The sequence below is a fragment of the Bolinopsis microptera genome, unplaced genomic scaffold (genome assembly GCF_026151205.1).
Source record: "Bolinopsis microptera isolate Bmic1 unplaced genomic scaffold, MBARI_Bmic_1.0 sca90, whole genome shotgun sequence".
Classification (NCBI taxonomy): Eukaryota; Metazoa; Ctenophora; class Tentaculata; order Lobata; family Bolinopsidae; genus Bolinopsis; species Bolinopsis microptera.
In genome coordinates, this window is record NW_026971862.1 from 1 (window position 1) to 17,532 (window position 17,532).

A 17,532-nucleotide genomic window follows, 5' to 3' on the forward strand; every position below is an offset into this window, starting at 1 on the left:
GATCTGAAGAAGCCTCATTGAGTGCGCGGCGCAGCACAGTAACGCATCGCGCTACAATTGTAAAAGTCGCGTAATTTGACCAAATTCGTTAATTATTGTCGTATTATTCAAATATATCTTCGGTTCCTTGAATGAGATAATTCTAAAAATTGGCGACGACCTTCGATCCAATAAGGCTTTCACAACTGTCCGAAAAATTTGGTAGATATCAGAGTTGATACCCGCTGAGAGCTGCGCGTAGAAATAAGATTGTTGAGCGATAATTGCGCTGGTGCTACATTTTATACCATTGGATAGCAAAAATGCTTAATCGAATGTCGCCCTTCTCAAAAAACTCAGCACAGGTTCTCATAAAAAGTTATGAACATTTATATGGTCAAAATAAGTTCTTACGCCGCGCGCCGAACAAAACACAAAATGAATTCATAATAGAATAACTTGCGCGTCACTACACGTATCTATGGATACGCGTCGCTTCACGTATCTATGGACACGATGACTATATATAGGCATGAGCGGACGGCTCATTTTTCATATCATTACAGTCGCGCGTGTGCTAAATACAGCAGTCCTGCGAGTTATGTTGTTAAAATCTCGCCTCGTCAAATTGAAAGAACTTTACTTGCTTTAGGAGCTAAACATGGCCCAACCATGAACCAGCGAATGCAATGTGCCACGATGCAAATGTTGTGAACTTAAAGCTTCCCTTGGAAAGTGGAAACTTCTACTGCTTATAGAGTTACAACATCATTTATTTGTTATTTCCCAATGTAGTGTCTGTGGAAAGGCTTACGTCGGTCGCACTACTCGCTCTTTACGGGTTATGTTATACGGGCCGGTTATATTATATATTAGGACTGGAGAACATAGGGTCAAATATTATAAACTTTTAAATGGCGATAAATAAGTGATGAATATAGTTTTTGCTTACATTTATTGGATCGTGGTTATACTTAGACAAAGGGAACATTTCTATCAGCCGAATACTCGGGAAATCGGAAGTGAGGGTTAAATGAGGAGCTGCACATTGCAGCAGTCTCGGGCGAAGTACGGTACACACTACTTTAAGTTTAACCGTCACTGGCCAAAATTAATCCTTCGGCTACCTGCAATTGGCTGGTTGCACGTGTGTAACAATGTGGCTGTTGGAATACTCCGAAGTAATGTCGTTAAATTTACTGGAGAATCACTGATGAGGTCTGAGGACATCGTGTATTGGGGTACAGGGCCGGTAGCATGCGTTAATTTACTGACTCTGACAGTAAGAGTCTTCAGTCATATTGATTTCTTCAAATCAGAGCTGCATTTTACACCCTCCTGTCTGGTGGCAGTGCAACTGTTAGTTAAAGAGGTAATTTTTGGGTACCTCCCTACAGGCAATTGTGAAATAAGATGGTAGCATGCCTTAGAGAGCGTATCTCCAATTTCAGGGGCGACCCTAGATGGATCAAAGATCGTGCATATCTAGGGATATCTGTGATCTAGCGCCCGGCTCTACATTAAATACAGAAATATTACCGATTTTACGAGAAAATCGTGGTGTTGCTTGCTTACCTATGTTCAATGTTATTATGCTATGTATGTTAGAATAGGAAATGATTGCGGTGCCAACAAAGAATGCGGCCCAATATTGCTTTAGTTCTCCAGTAGGATAAACAACTTGTATGAACAAGGCCAAGGCATGGCCTCAAAATTCGTTGCATCGTGTATTTGAATTGTAATATGGCCTAAGCGGGATTATCGTCTTGACATGCTTTTCTCTGCATGAAGCCTAAATACTAAGTGTGGTAACACGTCGGTTAGTCAACGGGGACAAGCAGTACCGAAAATAAGCGACGCTTAGTTGAATTTCCCCCAATTTTTCTCAATGGCTGGGTGGCCTAGTGGTTAGAGCTTCCGCCTTCTGTACAGAAGGTTCAGGGTTAGAATCCCAGTTTTACTCAGTCTAGGGAGTAGCTAAGGATTCATTGGATCTATGTGATCTCCTCGGTCGAATTAGCCGAATGATAGGAAACTTGATTGAGGGTTAAATGAGGAGGGGTGCCTGTGCCAAAAGATCAAGAATCTTAGGACACTCCTTCAGAACATCTACAATGTAGTGTACTGTTAAACAAGGGCGGTCGAACTATTCGATGACCCTGTAGAGGAATCTACGAACTTTACAAATTATACAAATTATTATTATATTCTTCACCAAGAGAGATTATCAATTTGAAAGTCATGTTAATAAATTTAAATCACAAATTCATTATATCATAAATTCAAATCATACATCCAATAACTTTAAGAAAATCAAGTTAACAGTCTGCAGTCTCTCGTCATACTTAAGATCCACTTTGCTGCTCCTCGGCTAGGACGTTCTCTGCACAGTCTCTTCGTGAGTTTCACATATGTTATGTCCTGCCCCGCCTTCAGACAGTCCAGAAATTTCCAGATAGTAAGGTTTGAAAAGGATAACATTGAGTGCAGTAGAGGCCGTGGAGCAATCCTTCAGCTATGTTGAACTCCGGGGAAGCAGCATCTTGGTGGACTCCATTTGTAGTGAGCGAAGGTAGGATTGATGAGATCTCGATCCATGTGGACTCGTAGCTAGTAACTGTAGAACTCCGCTATGTCTGTAGAAATAGAGTTTTCTGCACTGTATCCAGAAGTAGGGGCTTGTCTGGATTCTGGAAGGGTGTCTAGGAAGTTTCCAAGAGATGTCTTGAAGCTTGTCAAAGTCCTTTGAGTATTGACAATTTTGGGGAGAACATTCCAGAGTCTTCCAGCTCTTACTGCGAATGAGTGGTCGTAGGCGGAGCGTGCAGCAGCTGATGCTTTTTTGGTGAGAGAAGGGAGTATAACTTTAACTCCCAGTCTGGCATTCTCTCTGAACTGTACATCTAGAACATTTGGACATATTCCCTGGAGAACTTTCCACAGATGTATGATGGTGTAGCGTTCTCGGCGTCTTTGCAGTGATGTAAGTTTCAGTTCCTTCAGTCTATTCCATTTAATCGGTGTCTCTGAGCCCTAGAATCCGTCTGGTGAACTAGCGTTGTATGCTCTCGATAGACTGGACATCATAGATCTTGTTTTGATTCCAAAGCGGGCAGCAGTACTCCACTCTGGACCTTATCAGGGATTTGTAGAGCTGGAGCATAACAAGTGTTGTCCTGTCTTTGAATACTCCAAGAGTGTTGTCAGTGTTGAGTCTGTTAGTCCTTGCTCTAGTTTGAGGGCTTCAAGGAATTTCCAGATGGTAGGATTTGAACACTGGACGAGGCTGCGGAAACCATTATGTCATCCTTCTGTAAGGTTCAAAGAGCGTGGGAGACCAGCTAGACAGCAATTGTACTGGTTCCAGGACAGGTGATCGAAGCGAGCAGGTCTGTTTGGTGTTCCCATCCACGTGGACTCAAAAAATAATGTTAAGACATCCATATCTGCGGAGAGGATAGGTCTAAAGGTCTGCCCTGCGTAGTGAATGTCATCAGGAGGGATGAAAGGTAGAGCTCCGATCCGTTGGAAGGCTTTCCGGATGTCGGATCCAACCACCTGATACTCCGGAACAAGGTCGGAGCGAGCGAAGTTCCTCCATAGAGCCTGTTTGAAGTGGAAGTAGCAGCCACGTAGAGTAGTCCCGGGCCAGACAGCAGTGACACTGTTCCGTAGTCTAGCTTCATTATCACAAAGGGCGGTGTCTGGCTGGAAAGGTCCAAAGCGATCCAGTTCTTCTAGTAAGTTTGTGTAGTGTTCTTGCCGCTTTCCAGGGAGAAGACCAAACGCCAGAGGAAGTCTGTAATTGTCTGGGGTGATTCCATGTACTGTCAGGAGTTGGGTGAATAGATTGGGTGCCACCTTTTTTGTTTTGTGTTGCTGCGCTGAGAGGTACAGGTGTTGGTCGGCAGCTTTCTGCTTCAATTCTGCTCTGAACTCTGCTTTCTTAGCTAGAATTGTCTACTGCCGTAACGGCAAATTTTGTCCTTCGCACGTGACTCCTGAGAAAAATAATTATTATTAATAGACAAACATGAATCATAACACATAGATAGACTTATTACAATTACAACCTGTAAATCTTCTAGTGGTGAAATAATTAATTTTCAAAAGTATTAACTACACACCATGTTGCAGACTCTCGTGTGACACACACTTCAGCTCGGGGGTTTTCGATATGAGCTATCACTCATCATGCGTGAGGTGCGGCTAGAAGGAGTTTCTCCCAGGTATATTTTACATCAATGATGCAAACAATGACGTAACTCGGCATAAAATCTGAAATGGTTTAGTTAAGCGACAACTAACATTACTACTAATATGAGTTTTAGATGCGTAGAGTGCAATAAAGTTGGGTTCTACTTCCACCTATATATTAATTTTCAGAGCAAAAATAATAAATCGGGTTTACTTAAATTCGTTCATATCCGAAAATCCGCGCGTCTCGCCGCGCGCGTAAAATTTAATCAAAATTTATGAAGCTAGTAGGATTTCGTTGGTGAAACAAGATCGCGCTCGACGTATCCAAAATACAGAAGATGTATCCAAGATGTTGGAGACAACATTTTATCGATGTTTTTGGCGGTATTTGTCCGTAAACTAAGTAGAATTTGCTCTGGTATGATAGGATGGCATGTGTACTGACATTTCCAGCTAGTTTTTAAATATTTATCGAATTCATGGAATGAATGAAATGAACAAAAAATGAACATTGTCTCAGAATGTCCTGGACTGAACTGAAACCGATTGCTATTGATACCAGGAGTGTCCCCGGGAAGTTTAGTGGGTCCAGCTTGTTCAGAAAGGGCTCTGGGCAATATTTCCATTTTGGTTTCTGAGCAGTAGTTAAGATTTTGGAAACATTTGACAGAAATTTAGAAACATGCTTTTTAGCGGTAATTATGCCTGAACTGGCATGAAATGGATCTGGTATGGTAGAGGGGCATGTCTACTAACATTTCCAGTCACTTAAAAGTGCGAAATATTCCCCTGGTTCATGGAATGAACAAAAAGAACAAATAAATTAACATTATTCTAAATTCCCACGAATTGACCAACAGACTCTGATCGGTTTCAACTCAGTTTAGTCGATTTTAGGGTTAAGTTCATTTTTGTTCATTTCATGAACCAGAGGATCATTTGGCACTTCTGAGTGGCTGAACATGTTAGTAAAATCCTGAGCTACTTGCCAGTGATTTAGTCTTATGGGAACGTATTCAGGGTACTGGTAGAGCACAACAAGGCCGACCAAGACAAAGCTACTTGTCTATGTTACTGAAGGAAATTGGGACAAACTCTAAAGAGGATCTGCTCAGGGATATAGAGGGGGTTATCTGGCATTATAAGGCGGTTCACAAAACCCCTTTTCGTTCAAATAATTAGATATCACCTCTAATTAGTTGCTCTATTATAGGGTCAGGAACAACCAAAAAAATGTTTGTGTCTCTACGGTTTCGTATAATACTGACTTAGGCCACGCCCATATTTTTCACCAATTTTAAACGGGTAAAATTCTCTAAATCGTCAATTTAGTCACGAAGGATTATGGAAGGAGTTCTAAATGTGTGCTCCTCTAATATAAACAGTAGGAAATAGTTAACTTTAATCGAGGTCTCAGGTCTCTACAATGTCGGGAAGTTCCTGCAGGAATTTTCGCAGTGCGCTTGAAGCGCAAGATTCACAGCGCCAAAAGCGAAGGTCGTAGAGACCTTGACTAAAGTTAACCATTTCATACCATAGCTATAAGAGTATGCCACTTTCAGAGTCATGAACACACTCCTACAGCTCTTAATCGTCAATTATATGAATTTTACTTGTTAAAATATATCATCTTTTACTGATATCAATTTAGTTCAACACTGTTAGTTTTAAAAGAGAAAATGATACCTCACACCAAACTAACACACAATATGAGAATATATAATGGATAACAGATATGATAAGTGGTAACATCCTACAAAAGAATGATAGCTTACTAAGGAATCTTCCTCTTACCGAATCATACAAGAAGTTAACTAAGTTCCTCAATCCTCCTAGTCCTAAGCATTATCTTGTTTCAGAGGGAATAAGTGATTTAAAAAGATGAGGCCAAAGAGTTAGTAGTGAAGAAGGCATTTGTACTCTGTAATTTCTAAGCTAATTTTGTTCGATATTTATAGTTATTTACTGATCCTGTCTTGACGTATCAGCAAGAGATCACTGGACCTCGTTAGTTGTTAGTCATGTTATGCTGATCCAGTTAGTGACGAGCTATGAAGTAATCATTCGACCTCATTTAATACTGATCCTATCAATGACGAGCTATGAAGTAATCAGTGGATCTCGTCAATGCTCATCCTGTCCGGACTGTCAGTGACGAGTTATGAAGAAATAAATGAAGACCTCATTAATTCCCTTGTTCCAAGAAGATAATCCTCTGGTAACAATTCCTTCTGGCCTGCTTCTGAACATAATATGAAGATTCGAAAACCTAGTCTACCTAAATTGGAACTTGCTGACTGCATTGGAAAATGGAGAACAATCGAAAATGATAATCAGTGCCAGGATACAATCAAAGATGAATTTGGAATCCAAGGAAAACCTTCCTTTTTTATATTATCATATTGTGCGTTAGTTTGGTGTGAAGTATTATGTTCTTTTTTAAAACTAACAGTGTTAAACTAAATTGATATCAGTTAAAGATGATATATTTTAACTGGTAAAATTCATATAATTGACGATTAAGAGCTGTAGGAGTGTGTTCATGACTCTGAAAGTGGCATACTCTTATAGCTATGGTATGAAATGGTTAACTTTAGTCAAGGTCTCATGTCTCTAGTCTCTACGACCTTCGATTTTGGCGCAGTCAATCTTGCGCTTCAGCGCAATGCACAAATTCCTGCAGGAACTTCCCGACATTGTAGAGACCTGAAACCTCGACTAAAGTTAATCATTTCCTACTGTTTATATTAGAGGAGCACACATTTAGAACCCCTTCCATACTCATTCGTGACTAAATTGACGATTTAGAATTTAGATAATTTTACCTGTTAAAAATTGGTGAAAAGTATAAGCGTGGCCCAAGTCAGTGTTATACGAAACCGTAGAGACATAAACATTTTTTTGGTTTTTCCTGACCCTATAGAGCAACTAATTAGAGGTGATATCTAATTATTTGAACGAAAAGTGGTTTTGTGAACCGCCCTTTATTCTACAGCGAATCATGAACATTTAACATGTACATAAGAACTTAGAATTGTATGAAGTATGAGTTTATATGAGTAATTTATTATGAAATGACCTTTTACTATGCAATTTCGACTAAATTGATTGATTGAAATAAATTTTCGTGCACATACAGAATGAATGGTTAATAATTTAATATATATGTAGACCAAGCTCTGTGCACGGGATGCTTCCTGGAAGGAATCCAGTTCTTTTAGCGGGGCACCCTACCTAAGCCAAATTGAGATATAATAATCATATTCCTAGAGAAATAATCAGAAATCGAATACCAATCAAATAATATGATATATATGAGTAGTAACCATATTTACTATGCAAAATGCCCCAACCACATAGTGTAAATTTATATAGAATTCAAATTCCATATCATCATTAAACCTCAATACCTAGTCAATATAATAGCCCAAGCAAAATTAAATAACTACTTATATACCTTACTGTCATACTACAAATTAATTAAACATTTGAAATCTGTTGACCAGAGAATAAATTTCTAAGCCTAATGCAAGTGAAATAATTTAGATGCAATAATGAATGCCTAATGTGAGTATCATTTGTCAATGTCCTTGTAAAAAAGTCTGTACAAGAGATATGAGTAACTAATATAGAAGAAAAAACAGGAAGTTGTCGTCTGTTGTAAAAAATAAATAAAATATTTTAAAATTTTTAAATTTATTTTTAAAAATAACATTCATCAATGTGTGGGAAAAAAAAAAAACTTTTTAAAATTTTACCCAAATTTTTTAAAACCCTGGGTTTACAGTCCCCCAAAAAAAATTACTAAGTTGATAATTTAAAATAAAAATTAAATTGGCCCTAAAAAACCCCACAAGTAAAATTTGGTAAAATTTTTTTAAAAATTGGGTTTTATAAAACTCCCCACTGGGGGAAACCCCCCTTCCCCTTTTTTTAAAACATGTCAGAATTTGTGAAAAAAATCAATCAGAAGGGTTTTAAGGGGGGGAAAAAAAAGGGGAAATATTTTTTCGAAAATAAATTATTTTTTCCCTAAAGTTTTTAAAAGGGAAATTTTTAGAAGTTCTTAGTTATGGGCCCCGCCCTATGTTGAAAGTGAAAAATTTTGGGCTTTATAAATTTGGGTCGACGGTAAAAATTAGGGTCTTTTGTTATAGATGAAGTAGCGGGTTTTCTTAAAACGAATCATTTTAAAAGCTTTTAACTTTCGGGCCGTTTTTTGTAGATCTTTTGGGAAACATTTTTTCCAACATTTTCCCCCCAAGTTTTTGAAAGTTTTTTTATGTGAGTTGTTCTTTTAACAAAAAAGGGTTGAAAGTTTTTTTCCGCCGCCCCTACCCCTCCTGATATGTAACAAAAAATTTTTTTCAAAAAGTTTGTAGGACAATTTTTATGGATGATTCAAAAAATATAATTTGAAAAGATGGATTTGTCGCCCTAAGATGGAGTGGTAACCATTTCATTTTCTCTTTTAAAAACCTTTAAAGGGCCCTCCCTCTCTTTTTTTTTTTGGGAACGTTGAGAAAGTTTTTTGGCTCCCTTTTTATACAGATTGTAAAAGTTAAAAGGCAAGTTTTGCTTCCCAGCTAAAAAATGGGATCGTTTTCCTAAATAATCGAATTGTGGAAAAACTTGAGTGCTTGGCAAAAAATTTTCCTATTTTTTAATGGGAAAGCGTGCTTTACTTCTATAAGGCCCCTTTTTTCTCTTAATAAACCCTTCCTAATAATATAATTTTCATGGCTTTTTGGAATTTTAAATTTTTTATATCTAGAATGGGGCCCCAAGATTTTTTTTCCCCCCTTTTTCCCTTCCTTGTTGTAAAAATTTAACCCCATTAAAAATAAAATGGTTTTTTTATATGTTGGTCAACAGAATCAAAAAATTTGGAATTCAGTTTTCCCTTTTCATTGAGTGATAATTTATTAAACAACTAGGGAGCCTTTTTAAAGTTTTGCCCCTTTAAGTTTATTTTTTGGGTTTAAAAATTGGGGCTTTGGGTTTGATCAAAGAATTTTTTGGCACCTCTTTCTGCAAATAGAAAGGGTTTTTAGATAGGTAAAAAGGCAAAAAAGATTTCATTTAGGGGAAAGTTTCTAAATAATATGGCCCAAGAGGTTTCCCTTTTGGGGTTTAAAAACCAAAATCAGAACTTCTAAAAATGGTTAGTTTTGGCCTTTTGACCCTTTAGGGGAATTGTTATTTTACAAGTTTAAAAGTTTTTTAAAAAACCGGGTTTTAAAGCAATGCCCCCAAATTTTCCCATAATATGTTTTTTTGAAGCAATTTTTAAATGATTCACTGTGTAAAAAGGCCTTCTTAAGACCCAAAAAAGGATAAATTCCCCGGGGATTTTTTTAAAAGGATTTTTAGTTTTTACCCCAATATTTTTCCCGTCCATAAGATGTAAATCAGATAATTGTGGAGTGAGGTTTTTTTTTTTTCCCCGAAACCCATATTGAGGCCGGTTTTAAAAAAATTTTTGGGTTTCCCTTCTTCCATTTTTAATCAGTGAGTTGTTTTCCCCGCCCAAATATTCTTAATTTTTTCCAAAAGGGGGAAAGGATGGATTTTGGGCCCTTTAAATTTAAAAGGATCATCTTTTCTTTTTCCTGCCTTATGGATGGGAGTTACTCTAAACTTTTTTACAAAGGGTTGGTACAAAAACCTTTATTAAAAGGGTCAAAATTGGGGGAAAGTGGGGTCATGGCCAACTATGGGTGGTACGGGTTTTTTAAGTTAAAAAAAAGAGGGCCCTTGTCATATGGGGGGCCCTTTTCATTCTTGAGCGTTTTAAAACATCATTAGGATATCAGTTTCTTTTAAATTTTTTTTTGGAACTATCAAATGGAAAATATTAGAAAGTTCTAGGAGGTTTAAAAAATCAGAAAAAATAACTTTCAATTTTTGGGGGGCCTGATTTTTTAATCTTGATCCAAAAATTTTTCAAAAGAAAGTTAAATAGGGTAGGATCATTCTCATTTTTGTTTGGGCAATTAGTTGTTTCCCCGGGGTCATTTTGAAAGCCAGTTTTGATAGTTTTTTTTTTCCCAAACAGATTTTTCTTTTGGGACTTTTAACTTGTAGATCATCGATTTTTCATTAGCCCTTTTTTTCAGGGTTTTAGCTAATTTATTTCTAAAAATTTCCCCTGAATTTGTAAAAACCCAAACCCAGGCCTCATTACACTTTTTTACATTTTTTCTTTCATGTACCCACATTTATTGCAATTTCCCTTTGGGCTCTTTTAAACCCCTTTTTTTTTACTTTGGGAAATTTCCCCTTTAAAAAGGAAAAATTTTTGTAAGTTTTAAAGGGGAAAAATAAAGTTCAGGAGAAGGGTTTTGTATGAAACCTTTTTTCCTTTCCTTTTTATGGTCCCTTTTGGGAAAAGGGGGGGAAAAAGGTTTTAAAATGCCTGTTCAATATGATACCAAAAGGCCCGCTGTGATGGCTTCAACATCCCGTACTTTTCCCAAAAGTGGACCCGTAATCAGAAAAAAAAGGGGTTTTCTAGAAGTCTAAGAATTGTTAAAAATTACGTTTACAATGATTTCTAATTTCAACCTTCCAAATTTAAAAGCTATAGGTTTTTTTTACAAAACCCTTTTTCACCCCAAAAATAGCCTTTATGATCTCCTAAAACGGTTTATCAAAAAACAGGAAAAAATTGGGGGGCCAAAAATGCATAAAAAGGTTTTTTGTATTTACTTATTGGGAGTCTGGGGGAAAATTTTCCTTCCCCGTTTTTGTAAACAATTGGGTTACCCTTTATTGGTTTTTAACTAAAATTGTAAAATTTTCAAGGTCCCTATCTTAAATTTTTTTTACTGGGGGTGGGTGAGAAATTTTTCTTGGGGAAGGGTTTTATCCCCAATCCAGATTAAACCCTTTTTTTTCTTTTTCTTCCCGAATTTTTAAACAAAAATGAATGTATTTTTAAAAAAGTTTTTTAAACACTCAAAAAAATTTCCCAGAAACGATTGAAGCGAAAAAACATTGACTTTTATTTTTAAACTTCAACCCTTTTTGCTTTTAATGTTTATCCCAAGGGTTACTTCCATTTAAATAAAATTCCTTTTTGTTTTAAACATTTTTTTTTTTTTTTCTTAAGCCCAACAACCAACCCCCTTTGGGAAATTTTTTGGGGCCCCCTCGCAAACCCCAAAAAAGGTTTTTTGGGGGGGAAAGGGGGGAAGGGAAAATTTAAGGTGTCCCTGTTTTTCAATAGTATCATTAAGATTCATTCATTTTGGGAAAGTTGGGGCTAATTTTGGGTCTCTAATAAGTTGGGGGGGAAAATTCATTACTTTTAGCTTAAATTGGGAAAACCCCCCTTGGGGAAAGTTTTTCAATACCAAATTTGGGAAAAGGGTTTTTTGAAAAACCTATCAGCCCCCTTAAATTTAAAAAAATTTTGGGCATTTTTGGGAAAACTTATTTTTCAAAATGAAATTGAAATTAAAAAAAGTTTTAAATTTTTTTTTTTTGTTTTTTAAAAATAAAAAACAGGGAAAAAAAGAGGGTTTTTATTGGGCTGGATTTTCTTTTCCCGTTAAAAAAAAAAACCCGATGGGGAGGGGGTGTTATTCAGTATTTTAACAGTATTTTAATTTGGGGTGCATGAATTTTCTTTAAGTGCCTTTCTAATTTTTAAATATGCCCTAATCATTGGGGATGGACCTTTTATTTCCCCCTCCAAAAAACTAAATAAAAAAAAGAACCCCCATTTTCTAAAAAACCTTTCTTATAAATAAAAAGAACGATTTGTCTCGGTTGAGGGGGCATTTTACTAGGGTTTTTATTTTTTTTTGCAGATTTGATATACACTCATTGATATTTAGTTTTTTAAATTTTTTTTCCTGGGAAAGGGAAAATCTCCCGAGGGGATTAGGGTTTTTAACAATTTTTAAAATCAGCTCCAGGTGCCCATTGGGGAAGGAAAAAGTACAAGTTTTTTTCCCCCTACAAAAATTGGGTTTGGGAAAGGCCCAAAAAGCCCCTTTAAAACATCCCCCCAGAAAAACTATCGGGCAAAAGGAAATTTTTGGGCCTCAATTTGGGGGAGGGGGTGTTAAAGGAAAGGTCCCCTGTCATTTTTAAACCCCAAAATAATACAATTCTTTTCCCAATTAAATTTGGAAAAATTTAAAAGTTCCCTTTTTTTTACATTGATTGAAAAAACCGATTTATTGATTTTCATTTGGGGCCCTTTTTGGGAAACCGGGGTAGCTGAAACATGTGTCCCGGGTTTTGGAAAAGATAGCCTTTTTTTTTTTCCCTCTAATTTTGGAAGAACATACTTGAGCTAATGTAGACCACAAAAAGATTTTACCAAATGTTCTATTTTTCTTGTCCCTTTGGGGCCGAGGGGGGTTCAGTGTTCTTAACTTGGAAATGGAAACGTAGACAAAGTGATAAAGGTTTGGGGGGCCCGCCCCCCCTTTTAATTAAGGCCCCAGAGTTTTGCCTTTTTCTCATGGTTTTCGACCTTTTTCCCCCGGGTGGGGGCTTTTTGTTCAAAGCTGGGCCGGGGTTGTTGGGGGCATTTCCCTTATGTCAACCAGGGGGGGAGGGTGGGGGTCGCCCAATTTTGAGCCCAAATTTGGAAATTCTGAAGCTTAGGGCCTCTAGTAGCCCCTTTAAAAAGATGGTGGTTGGGGGGAAAATGGGACCCCGGGTGGGGGAAAATTTAACCCCCGTCAAACCCCAGGGGGGAAAGGGGGATTCCTTGCCGACCATTTTATACTTGGGAATCATAGCACTATTGAATTTCAATTTTTGGGGGGAATGTGAGGGGTTTAAACGTTTTTCCCAAAATAGACTTTTGGGATGGGTTTTTCTTTTCTAATTTGGGCCCTTTTGTTAAGGGAAACCCATCCATTTTTTAAAGCGGAAGGGGAAAACCCCGTTAAAAATGCAAAAGGGCCCTTATTCCCTTTTAAACTTTTTAAATTTAAATGGGGGTTTTTTAAATCTAACTTGGGGTTGTCAAAAAAACTGGGAAAAAAACCTTCCCCCCCTCGACTTTAAAAATTGGTATGGATTTTTTTAAAGGTTTTTGGGCAAAAATCATTTTCACCCCCCTTTTTCAGAGTGTTTTGGGAAATTTTTCCCAAATTTTAAAAAATTTTCTTTCGAATGTTCACTTTTCTTTTTGCCCCAATTTGGGGTTTGCTTTTGGGGTTTTTAAATCAGGGAAAAAAAATGCCCAGGATGACCTATTAATGAGGGGGGAAATTTTTAGACGTTCACAGTTTATCAGGAACCCCGGGGGGAAAAAACCCGGGAAAAAATTGAACCTCAAGCCTTGGGGGGGAAATTTTTTGGGCAAATGCACTTTTGATAATTGTTTATATGAAAAAGAAAAAATTTTGGGCCCACGGAAAAGAAAAAAAAACATCTTTTTCTTTTTTAAGGGGTTTAAAAAATTTTTAAATTTTTTTTAGGGAGGGGGCAAGAGCCCGGGTTTTTTTTTTCCCCGGGGAAAAATTTTAACAGAAAAATTCCCCCCCGTATCCTCCCCGATTTGTAATGTCTTTAGCCCCAACGGTTTATTCCCCAAAAAAATTTGTTTTTTTCCACAAAAAAAATGCTACTGTTTTTGAAAAAATTTTGTTAATTGGATTTTCAGTACCTTTTTTTTAGCACTCCGGAGGAAAGGGTTAAAAAGAAAAGTCCCCCCCCGAAAAATCCTTAGGTGAAAAATGGGAAAAAAAAAACGGGTTTTTAAAAAAACCCATTCTGATAGTCCCCTTTTTGGTGTCCCCCTTTAAAAATAACTTTTTATCGTGCAACAACCCTTTACATTGACCATACCCAACCTCAATAAATGAATTAATGTAGTTTGTGAAAAAAGTTTAAAAAAATTCATTAGAAAATTCCCTACCAGTTTTCCATGCCCCAACTTTTTGTTTACATTGGTCCCCCGTTAGAAAAAAAATTTGGGTTTTTCCCCGAGTGACCGATAATCGCAAAAAATCAAATTAAAAAAATTTTTTAAAAAAGGTCCCCCCCCCGTTCATGCCAAATGCGGAAAAAACCCCCCCAATAAAATTTGGCAACTGCCCAAAGTGACACTAAAAATTTTGGGGTAATTCCCCTTTTTTTTAAAACTTTAAAACAAGTGCCCCCTTTTTAAAAAATATCCCCCCAAAGGAAAACAAAAGGAAAATTGAAATGTTTTTCCAAATTTTTTTTTTCAAAAAATAAATAAATAAAAATGCGAAGTTTTTTTTTTAACCCCCCGTTTTTGGGGAAATAAGTAAAATTTTTAAAATGGGAATGGGGCCCCTTCCCCCCCCAGGGGGACCACATCCCCCCCCAAAATAAAACCCCTTAAAAATATCATGGGAAAAAAACCCCCTGCCCAAAGCCCTAAATTAGTAAAAAAAGGGGACCCGAAAAAAAACCTTTTTTGTCCCCCCCCCTTTTAAAAAGGCCTCAAAAATAATTTAAAAAAATTTTTTTACCCCCCATTTTTACCTCCATCCCAAATTTTTTGGGCCTTTTTTGGCTGCCCCCCCAAAAGAGGTTAAAAAAGAGGGTTCCCCCCCCCCCCCCCCCCCCCCCCCCCCCAATTTCCCCCTTACTCCCCTTAAGTCCCCGAAGACATGGGGGCTAAAAAAGGGATATTATATTTTCCCCAAATTGAGGAAAAAAATTTTAAAAAACAGGTGAACCCCCACTAAAAAAAATAACCGGAAAAACCCCCGACCCAAAGGGGGAAAATTTAAACTATATTTCCCCTAATTTTGGGAAAGCCTGATTTAAGTTATATACCCCAAAAACAAAGAAAAATGGTTCCCCCCCCCCCCAAAAATATTGGGGGCCCCTTAAAAAAAGGGTTTGCCCACGGGTAGATTGCCCAAACCCCCTTTTTCGAGTGGGGAAACAAACTTGAAAAGTTTTTCAAAAAATTGCCCCTAAATGCACCCCTAGCCCCCAAAAAGGATTCCCCCCCAAAAATACACAAACGGACGAATTTTTTTTTAAACTTTAGGGGGGGGGGGGGGGGGGGGGAAGGGGGCCCCAACTACAATTTTTGTAACACTAATTTTTTCGTAATTTTGGAAAAAAAAACGAAAAGGCCCCCTGGGTTTTCATTAATGGTCCCCCCCAAAAAAAAATGTAAAAAAAAAAATTTGGGAAAATCCCCCCCCGGAAAACGGAAACAGGAAAAGACATATTTTTACATTTTTTTTGTACATTAACAAATTTGCCCAAAAAAAACTGGTTTGGGGGCCCTTTAAAAACCTGCAATTCCCCAAAAACATTTTTTTTTCCCCAATTTTTTAAATTTTTTGTATCTGAAACCAAAGCTGAAACCCATCGGGAAAAAAAAACAGAAAGTGACTTACCTCATTTTTTTCAAAAAAAGGAAAGTTTAGAAAATTTTGTTTCCCCCAAAGGGGGGGGGGGTTTTTCCTTTTTTGTTTGGGGAAAATTTGGGGTTTTTTAACTGGTGGGGGGTTTTCCCCCCCCCCCTTACCACCTTTAAAAAGGGGGGGGGGCCCCCAAGGGGGGGAAAATTTTTGGGGAGTTTTTTGGGGAACTTTTTTTTTGGGGAACTTCAGGAAACCTGGGGGACTTTCCCAAAGTTCCCCAAAAAATTATCAATGAAACAAATAATTTTGGGGAATTTTGGGGAACTTTTTTATGGGGAACTTCAGAAAGTTCCCCAAAATTCCCCAAAGTTCCCCAAAGTTCCCCAAAAAAATTATAATGCCAAACAAATTATCATGCTGCAAGTATCAACAAGTAAGTTAAGATTATACCTTATAATAACATACATGTTAACATTAATGGGTATTAATGTATATTAGAGAAATTTTGAATAATTTTGAATAATTTTGAATAATTTTGAATAATTTTAAATAATTTTGAATAATTTTGGGGAATTTTGGGGAACTTTGGGGAGTTTTGGGGAACTTTTTTTTGGGGGAACTTCAGAAATCTTGGGGGACTTTCCCAAAGTTCCCCAAAGTTCCCCTTGGACCCCCCCCCCCCCCCCCCCTTAAAATGACTTCTTGTTTTAGGCATGTACCAATGATAAACCACATGAAATTGGTGCTTTGTAAGCAATGTCAATGTTATGATAACCTACTATGACTAACTTAAATCCGGTTCAATACTTCAAATATCGATGGTACCTTACTCGGGATTATTACGACGGGTTTATTAACGACCGGTTAAAATATGGTTCGGGAAAAATATGGCGAAATTGCTCAAAACCCACCACATTTTCCCGGTCGCCATTTTACCGGTGTCCAACCTTTCAATTTTAGATTCAAAAATTTTGTCTCAGATGTAAATTTCCTTATTAGAGATAAGCAAGTTTAGAAATTTTCGTATTGCTAAAACTTGTGAAACAAGTCGAATTATCAATAATTGTTGAAAGTAGACAGAAATAATGACTCGTGGTTAATCAAACTAGATGGAAAATAATTTTTAACATTTGAAGCGTAACAACCAGATCGATATTAAGATAAAGGGAGAGCTGTTTAGTCTTCCAATAAGTTGTAATCATCTTCGTTATCTTCATCTGGATCATCCCTTTCATCAGTTTTAATTAATTCAAGTTTTAATTTAACTGTTACTTTTACTTTGAGTCCTATTTCATTATGTGGAGATAGTCAATACCTAAGAAATTAAAATTGGCCTATTTAAATCAAATTTGACAATAAGGATATATGACAAGAATTGGGCAAGAAGGTGAATTTTTTGCAATTTTAGCCAAATGAAGTCGAAAAACCTACAACAAGTGTCCCAATAGTCTTCTTTAGTGAATATAAGACAACGATTAAAATATGAGCACCCATACCCCTTGGGAACCCTAAAAGCTGAGTAGGCGGGGTTTATTAACGACCGGTGAAAATGTGGTTCGGGAAAAATATGGCGAAATTACCCTAAACCCACCACTTATATCCCGGTCATAATAATCCCGAGTAAGGTATGGTCAAAAATTTTCTCGATGAACATATAAATGCTAGTGTCGGTATTTTTGTCCATCGTGACAGCAAACAAAAAAAAAAATTGCAGAAATCCTTTCCCCAACCCCAAGACTTTTTTTCTGAAAATTAAAAAGATTTGATGAAAAATTACTAATTCCCCCTTGATTCCACCAAACTTTTTTCCCAAAAATCAAATTTAAATTTTTTTTCCCCATTTTGGGCATATTTTTAAAAATTTAATGCAAAATTAAAAACGGAAAAAGGGGTTGATCCCCCAATTTCCCCCGCTTTTTTTTAAAAAATTTAAAAAGTCCTAAAAATGGGGTTTAAAACTGGCCCTTGCACAGTGGTTTTTTGGAAGACATAAAACTAACTAGAGGAATTTTTTCCCCAACATGAG

General features: G+C 37.0%; 1 long non-coding RNA gene across 1 annotated transcript; it reads right to left on the bottom strand.

The window, feature by feature from the left end:
* Positions 1-2,175: 2,175 nt before the first annotated feature.
* On the bottom strand, positions 2,176-4,256 carry LOC134825798 (uncharacterized). The gene is made up of 2 exons (XR_010161613.1): positions 4,107-4,256; positions 2,176-3,980 (listed from the first exon to the last, which is right to left on the bottom strand). It is a non-coding gene; the product is annotated as an uncharacterized LOC134825798 (long non-coding RNA).
* Positions 4,257-17,532: the final 13,276 nt, after the last annotated feature.